At 39.6% G+C, this 9,232-nt stretch overlaps 1 pseudogene; it reads left to right on the forward strand.

Moving 5' to 3' along the window:
- The first annotated feature begins 2,161 nt into the window (after window positions 1–2,161).
- LOC110307536 (activated RNA polymerase II transcriptional coactivator p15 pseudogene) lies at window positions 2,162–2,532 on the forward strand (annotated as a pseudogene).
- The last annotated feature ends 6,700 nt before the right edge of the window (window positions 2,533–9,232 follow it).

Here is a 9,232-nt window from a genome sequence, read left to right on the forward strand (position 1 = left end):
ATAAGAGGCTATGGGTCCATTTCACAAACTCAGGAAAAGCAAATGAACTGTTTGTATCTTAGACGCTTAAAGGGCAGTGTATGGACCTGACAGCTCCTGTGGTTAAAAGACTTGGACGTCTTTTTTTGTCCAGTTTCAAGAATGTAGAACATGATATGCTTTCAAGATGACTTTTGGAAATATAAGGGTTTTTTTTGTGATTGTCTAATTTAGGGTTTTACTGCTGTGAACAGACACCATGACCAAGGCAAGTCTTATAAAAACAATATTTAATTGAGGCTGGCTTATCATCAAGGTGGGAGCATGGCAGCATCAAGGTAGGCATGGTACAGGAGGACCTGAAAGTTCTACATCTTCATCTGAAGGCTGGTTGCAAAATTTTGACTTTCAGGCAGCTAGGATAAGGGTCTTAAATCTCACGACCACAGACACACACCTACTCCAACAAGGCCACACCTTCTAATAGTGCCATTCCTTGGGCCAAGCATACACAAACCATCACAGTAATCTTTGACAACACCATACTTGCATGCAATACAAGGCGATTGTATTCACCTCTACCCTCTCTCATGCTCCTCACTTGCACCTCTACTTCCTTATCCCCATCTGTTATCTCTCCTATCCTCATGCTCCTCCCTTTATCTCTTCCTTTTTTTTTCTTTTCCTTCCTTTCCTGTCTTTCCTTCTTTCTTCTTTTCATTTGTGGTATGCTCATGATTGCAACAGCCACGCCATATCCAGAAAACAGAACCCCACCATTCTCTCCATCTTTGGGTTTCCATAGCTCTTCCACCCCATCTTCTAAGATGTTCCCAGGGTTTCAGAGGGAGTAACGTAGATGTTCCTCCCATTCACTACAACTCATCCAACAGTCATTACTGTCAGCGCTTTGGCCAGTTATGGGTTCTTGATTTGACTGCCACCCACTTTCCAAAGGATCTTCTAACCAAAGCTGAGGGCGTTCCTAGCTGTGGATAAAATGTAAATATTTATTACATAGTAAACTACATGCCCACTTGATAAAAGGTCAGCAACATACTTCACTATAAGGCCAATGACCTTCTCAGTCATGAGCTTTTATAAAAATGTGGTAACCTAGACCCAGAAAGACAAACAATGTGTGTTCTCTCACACACTTGCAGGTGTGTTTAAGTGAGCGTCAATAGATGACAGGAAGCAAATAGAGGACATGACAGTGAAGTTCTGAAGGAGGTGTTTCTAGGGGAGGAGAGACTAAGTGTCATGATAGGAGGGCAGGGGACACAGATCAGAGAGGCGGGTTCAAACAAATATGAAACAGGTATAGGCAACTACTACTTTGTAAGGTACTCAAAATTTTTTTATCTAAAATTTAAAAAAAGGGTTTTGACAAAATGGCTTTGCAGGTACACTTGCCACAGAGCTTGAGAGCCACCCTTCCATCTCTGGAATCCACATGCAAGGGCAGAACTGACTTTCTCAAGTCGTCCTCTAATCTCCACAAGCTCATGGTGGCATTCATAGACCCTCATCCATCCATACACACAAATAAATAAATAAATGTAAAAAATTTGAGGAAACAGGAAGGAAGTTGAAACAGATGTACCCTACATGATTGGTTAATGCTGCTCCTAGAGTCACATTTTCTTTTCAAATAAAAATCCTGATGTTGGGCGTTCAGATACCTCCCCAAATAATAAAGACTATATGCCGTTGTTGATCTTGGTTACCATCCAGGACCAGATGGCTAAGACCTTATTGCTGAAGACTCTACTGACGTCGGTTGCAGGACATAGAGGAATCAAGCTGGTGTTGTGCTGGCAGTTTCTTGGCTGCTGGCTTAGCATTCATAGAAATAGAAAGTGCTGTTTAAGGTAGAAAAGGTGTATATGACCTTACCTTTGAGACATTTGAGCTATAATACTGAACTATCTGTCATAGTGGCATGGATGTTCAAATAACTGGTTCCTGATTAGATTTGAAGCTTAATCCTTTGGAAGAAATATATACTTGGAGTTGGAGAACTAGACAAAATGTCCTGTTTAAAATGTAGAATATACAGAACAGAAAAGATAGGTTTATGTCAAATATTTTGAGGTTGGAATTAAATCTAAATACTGGAATTCCGTCAGACCGGAGCAAATCAGCTAGCTAGAGGCTGTTGATTGGCTGGAGTGGAGTAATGCCTAAATCAAAGGAACTTGTCTTTTCAAGCTCTTCAGACAGTGAAGTTGAAAAAAGTTAAAGAGGAAAAAGCAAGTTGTCCCAGAGAAACCCTTGAAGAAGCAAAAGCCTGGTGAGACTTCTAGAGCTCTGGCATCATCCAAGCAGAGCAGCAGCAGCAGAGATGATAACATGTCCCACGTTGGAAAGAAGAGAAATATCAGTGTTCAAGAATTTAAAGGAAAAATTCTAATTGATATTAGAGAATATTGGATGGACTCAGCAGGCGAAATGAAACCAGGGAGAAAAGGTATTTCTTTAAACATGGAACAATGGAGCCAGCTGAAGGAACAGCTCTCTGGCATAGATGATGCAGTAAGAAAGCTGTAAAATCTGAGCCATATCAAACCTGGGCAATTGTAGTTGTCCTTTTACATTGGCTTTTGTTTTCTAAATGTTCTTTTCCAAGCTGTTGGATAGTTGGATTGCAGAACAATTTGTAAGACAAAAACTTTTTATTTATTTATTTATTTATTTATTTATTTATTTATTTATTTTTCATTATGTATTTTCCTCAATTATATTTCCAATGCTATCACAAAAGTCCCCCATACCCCCCTCCACTTCCCTACCCACCCATTCCCATTCTTTTGGCCCTGGCATTCCCCTGTATTGGGGCATATAAAGTTTGCAAGTCCAATGGGCCTCTCTTTCCAGTGATGGCCAACTAGGCCATCTTTTGATACATATGCAGCTAGAGACAAGAGCTCCGGGGTACTGGTTAGTTCATCATGTTGTTCCAACTATAGGGTTGCAGATCCCTTTAGCTCCTTGGGTACTTTCTCTAGCTTCTCCGTTGGGAGCCCTGTGATCCATCCAATAGCTGAAAGTGAGCATCCACTTCTGTGTTTGTTTGGCCCCGGCATAGTTTCACAAGAGAGAGCTATATCTGGGTCCTTTCAGCAAAATCTTGCTAGTGTATGCAATGGTGTCAGCGTTTGGAAGCTGATTATGGGATGGATCCCTGGATATGGCAGTCTCTAGATGGTCCATCCTTTCATCACAGCTCCAAACTTTGTCTCTGTAACTTCTTCCCTGGGTGTTTTGTTCCCACTTGTAAGAAGGGGCACAGTGTCCACACTTTGGTCTTCATTCTTCTTGAGTTTCATGCTTTTAGCAAATTGTATCTTATATCTTGGGTATCCTAAGTTTTGGGCTAATATCCACTTATCAGTGAGTACATATTGTGTGAGTTCCTTTGTGATTGTGTTACCTCACTCAAGATGATGCCCTCCAGGTCCATCCATTTGCCTAGGAAATTCATAAATTCATTCTTTTTAATAGCTGAGTAGTACTCCATTGTGTAAATGTACCATAATTTCTGTATCCATTCCTCTGTTGAGGGGCATCTGGGTTCTTTCCAGCTTCTGGCTATTATAAATAAGGCTGCTATGAACATAGTGGAGCATGTGTCCTTCTTACCGGTTGGGACATCTTCTGGATATATGCCCAGGAGAGGTATTGTGGGTTCCTCCTGTAGTACTATGTCCAATTTTCTGAGGAACCGCCAGACTGATTTCCAGAGTGGTTGTACAAGCTTGCAATCCCACCAACAATGGAGAAGTGTTCCTCTTTCTCCACATCCTCGCCAGCATCTGCTGTCACCTGAATTTTTGATCTTAGCCATTCTGACTGGTGTGAGGTGGAAGCTCAGGGTTGTTTTGATTTGCCTTTCCCTGATGATTAAGGATGTTGAACATTTTTTCAGGTGCTTCTCTGCCATTCGGTATTCCTCAGGTGAGAATTCTTTGTTCAGTTCTGAGCCCCATTTTTAATGGGGTTACTTGATTTTATGGAGTCCACCTTCTTGAGTTCTTTATATATATTGGATATTAGTCCCTTATCTCATTTAGGATAGGTAAAGATCCTTTCCCAATCTGTTGGTGGTCTTTTTGTCTTATTGATGGTGTCTTTTGCCTTGCAGAAGCTTTGCAGTTTCATGAGGTCCCACTTGTCAATTCTCGATCTTACAGCACAAGCCATTGCTGTTCTATTCAAGAATTTTTCCCCTGTGCCCATATCTCAAGGCTTTTCCCCACTTTCTCCTCTATAAGTTTCAGTGTCTCTGGTTTTATGTGACGTTCCTTGATCCACTTAGATTTGACCTTAGCACAAGGAGATAGGAATGGATCAATTCGCATTCTTCTACATGAAAACAACCAGTTGTGCCAGCACCATTTGTTGAAAATGCTGTCTTTCTTCCACTGGATGGTTTTAGCTCCCTTGTCGAAGATCAAGTGACCATAGGTGTGTGGCTTCATTTCTGGGTCTTCAATTCTATTCCATTGGTCTACTTGACTGTCACTATACCAGTACCATGCAGTTTTTATCACAATTGCTCTGTAGTGAAGCTTTAGGTCAGGCATGGTGATTCCACCAGAGGTTCTTTTATCCTTAAGAAGAGTTTTTGCTATCCTAGGTTTTTTGTTATTCCAGATGAATTTGCAGATTGCACTTTCTAATTCGTTGAAGAAATGAGTTGGAATTTTGATGGGGATTGCATTGAATCTGTAGATTGCTTTTGGCAAGATAGCCATTTTTACAATGTTGATCCTGCCAATCCATGAGCATGGGAGATCTTTCCATCTTGTGAGATCTTCTATAATTTTTTTCTTCAGAGACTTGAAGTTTTTACTATACAGAGCTTTCACTTCCTTAGTTAGAGTTACACCAAGATATTTTATATTATTTGTGACTATTGAGAAGGGTGTTGTTTCCCTAATTTCTTTCTCAGCCTGTTTATTATTTGGGTAGAGAAAAGCCATTGACTTGTTTGAGTTAATATTATATCCAGCTACTTCACCTAAGCTGTTTATCAGATTTAGGAGTTCTCTGGTGGAATTTTTAGGGTCACTTATATATACTATCATATCATCTGCAAAAAGTGATATTTTGACTTCATCTTTTCCAATTTGTATCCCTTTGATCTCCTTTTGTTGTCGAATTGCTCTGGCTAGGACTTCAAGTACAATGTTGAATAGGTATGGAGAGCGTGGACAGCCTTGTCTAATCCCTGATTTTAGTGGGATTGCTTCAAGCTTCTCACCATTTACTTTGATGTTGGCTACTGGTTTGCTGTAGATTGCTTTTATCATGTTTAGGTATGGGCCTTGAATTCCTGATCTTTCCAAGACTTTTATCATGAATGGGTGTTGGATCTTGTCAAATGCTTTTTCCACATCTAACGAGATGATCATGTGGTTTTTGTCTTTGAGTTTGTTTATATACTGGATTACGTTGATGGATTTCTGTATATTGAACCATCCCTGCATCCCTGGGATGAAACCTACTTGGTCAGGATGGATGATTGTTTTGATGTGTTCTTGGATTCGGTTAGCAAGAACTTTATTGAGGATTTTTGCATCAATATTCATAAGGGATGTTGGTCTGAAGTTTTCTATCTTTGTTGGGTCTTTTTGTGGTTTAGGTATCAGAGTAATTGTGGCTTCATAGAATGAGTTGGGTAGAGTACCTTCTGTTTCTATTTTGTGGAATTGTTTGTGAAGAACTGGGATTAGATCTTCTTTGAAGGTCTGATAGAACTCTGCACTAAACCCATCTGGTCTTGGGCTTTTTTTGGTTGGGAAACTATTAATGACTGCCTCTATTTTTTGGGGGGATATAGGGCTGTTTAGATCATTAACCTGATCTTGATTCAACTTTGGTACCTGGTATCCATCTAGAAACTTCTCCATTTCATCCAGGTTCTCCAGTTTTGTTGAGTATAGCCTTTTGTAGAAGGATCTGATGGTGTTTTAGATTTCTTCAGGATCTGTTGTTATGTCTCCTTTTTCATTTCTGATTTTGTTAATTAGAATGCTTTCCCTGTGCCCTCTAGTGAGTCTGGCTAAGGGTTTATCTATCTTGTTGATTTTCTCAAAGAACCAGCTCCTTGATTGGTTGATTCTTTGAATAGTTCTTCTTGTTTCCACTTTGTTGATTTCACCCCTGAGTTTGATTATTTCCTCCCTCCTACTCCTCTTGGGTGAATTTGCTTCCTTTTGTTCTAGAGCTTTTAGGTGTGTTGTCAAGCTGCTAATGTGTGCTCTCTCTAATTTCTTTTTGGAGGCACTCAGAGCTATGAGTTTTCCTCTTAGAAATGCTTTCATTGCGTCCCATACGTTTGGGTATGTTGTGGCTTCATCTTCATTGAACTCTAAAAAGTCCTTAATTTCTTTCTTTATTCCTTCCTTGACCAAGGTATCATTGAGAAGAGTGTTGTTCAGTTTCCACGTGAATGTTGGCTTTCTATTATTTATTTTATTATTGAAGATCATCCTTAGTCCATGGTGATCTGATAGGATGCATGGGACAATTTCAATATTTTTGTATCTGTTGAGGCCTGTTTTGTGACCAATTATGTGGTCAATTTTGGAGAAGGTACCATGAGGTGCTGAGAAGAAGGTATATCCTTTTGTTTTAGGATAGAATGTTCTGTAGATATCTGCCAGATCCATTTGATTCATAACTTCTGTTAGTTTCACTGTGTCCCTGTTTCGTTTCTGTTTACATGATCTGTCCATTGGTGAAAGTGGTGTGTTGAAGTCTCCCACTATTATTGTGTGAGGTGCAATGTGTGCTTTGAGATTTACTAAAGTTTCTTTAATGAATGTGGCTGCCTTTGTATTTGGAGCATAGATATTCAGAATTGATAGTTTCTCTTAGAGGATTTTACCTTTGATGAGTATGAAGTGCCCTTTCCTGTCTTTTTTGATGACTTTGGGTTGGAAATCAATCTTATCAGATATTAGAATGGCCACTCCAGCCTGTTTCTTCATACCATATTTTGGAAAACCGTCTTCTAGCCCTTCACTCTGAGGTAGTGTCTATCTTTTTCTCTGAGATAAGTTTCCTGCAAGCAGCAAAATGCTGGGTCTTTTTTGTGTAGCCAGTTTGTTAGTTTATGTCTTTTTTTGGGGAGTTGAGTCAATTGATATTAAGAGATATTAAGGAAAAGTAATTGTTCCTTCCTGTTATTTTTGTTGTTAAAGTTGGCATTCTGTTCTTGTGGCTGTCTTGTTTTTGGTTTGTTGAGGGATTACCATCTTGTTTTTTCTAGGGCGTGATTCCCTTCCTTGTATTGGCTTTTTTCTGTTATTATCCTTTGAAGGGCTGGATTCGTGGAAAGATAATGTGTGAATTTGGTTTTGTCGTGGAATTCTTTGGTTTCTCCATCTATGTTGAGAGTTTGGCTGGGTATAGTAGCCTGGGCTGGAATTTGTGTTCTTTTAGTGTCTGTATAACATCTGTCCAGGATCTTCTGGCTTTCATAGTCTCTGGTGAAAAATCTGGTGTAATTCTGATAGGCTTGCCTTTATATGTTACTTGGCCTTTTTCTCTTACCGCTTTTAGTATTCTATCTTTATTTAGTGCATTTGTTGTTCTGATTATTATGTGTCAGGAGGAATTTCTTTTCTGGTCCAGTCTATTTGGAGTTCTGTAGGCTTCTTGTATGTTCATGGGCATCTCTTTCTTTAGATTTGGGAAGTTTTCTTCTATAATTTTGTTGAAGATGTTTGCTGGTCTTTGAGTTGAAAATCTTCATTCTCATCCACTCCTATTATCTGTAGGTTTGGTCTTGTCATTGTGTCCTGGATTTCCTGGATGTTTTGAGTTAGGATCTTTTTGCATTTTCCATTTTCTTTGATTGTTGTGCCGATGTTCTCTATGGAATCTTCTTCACCTGAGATTCTCTCTTCCATCTCTTGTATTCTGTTGCTGATGCTCACATCTATGGTTCCAGATTTCTTTCCTAGGGTTTCTATCTCCAGTGTTACCTCATTTTGGGTTTTCTTTATTGTGTCTACTTCCCTTATTAGGTCTAGTATGGTTTTGTTCATTTCCATCATGTTTGGATGTGTTTTCCTGTTTTTCTTTAAGGACTTCTACCTGTTTGGTTGTCTTTTCCTGTTTTTCTTTAAGGATTTCTACCTGTTAGATTGTGTTATCCTGTTTTTCTTTAAGGACTTGTAACTCTTTAGCAATGTTCTCCTGTAATTCTTTAAGTGAGTTATTAAAGTCCTTCTTCATGTCCTCTACCATCATCATGAGATATGCTTTTAAATCCAGGTCTAGCTTTTCGGGAGTGTTGGGGTGCCCTGGACTCGGCGAAGTGGGAGTGCTGGGTTCTGATGATGGTGAGTGGTCTTGGTTTCTGTTAGTAAGATTCTTATGTTTACCTTTCGCCATCTGGTAATCTCTGGAGTTCTTATAGTTGTCTCTGTTTAGAGATTGTTCTTCTGGTGATTGTGATTACCGTCTATCAGCAGACCTGGGAGACAGGCTCCCTCCTCTATGTTTCAGTGGTTAGAGCACTCTCTGCTGGCAAGCTCTCCTCTTACAGGGAAGGTGCACAGATACCTGGTGTTTGGACCTCCTCCTGGCCGAAGAAGAAGGCCCAAAACAGGACCTTTCTCAGGTGCTGTGTTGCTTTGGCAGGTCCCAGAAGCTGTCTGCTTCTGTGGTGCACACTCTCACCTGTGCAGACTAAGTTCCTAAGTTCAGTGGAGTCCCGGAACCAAGATGGCGCTCCCTGCTCGACAAAAACTTTTTTTTGAAAATGTGCATTATTAAAATGTTCTAAGTGAAGCTAATTGCCACCTTTATTAAAGATGATTGCTTTCTGCCCCCTATCTAGTGCAAAATAAAGTCAGATCATTACAATCTTAAACAAACATACAAACAAACAAACAAACAATTACTGGAATTCTTGCATGATGTTTTCTCTAAAGATTCATCCCTCTTTTCTAGTGTTTCTGCAGCAGGAACACTGTCATTTTCTCTAGACAAGTGACTCCAAAGGAGGCCTGGCTACTGTAGTCTTTCAGGATTTACTTTGAATTTTTATTTAGAACTATGTAAGCCATGTGACCATAAGTTTCCATTATTGTTTTACAAAAGGTGGATTATCAAATACATTGAATATTTAACACAACTACAGCTGAAATTGTAATGGGGATCTGTCAACTCTGTAGGTACTTTGACATTTCTCTGTCAAATGAAAGCTTCACTGGTTCGTGAGAGCAGACTC

This window comes from Mus caroli, unplaced genomic scaffold (assembly GCF_978045245.1).
Source record: "Mus caroli unplaced genomic scaffold, Mus_caroli_1 scaffold_15, whole genome shotgun sequence".
Classification (NCBI taxonomy): Eukaryota; Metazoa; Chordata; class Mammalia; order Rodentia; family Muridae; genus Mus; species Mus caroli.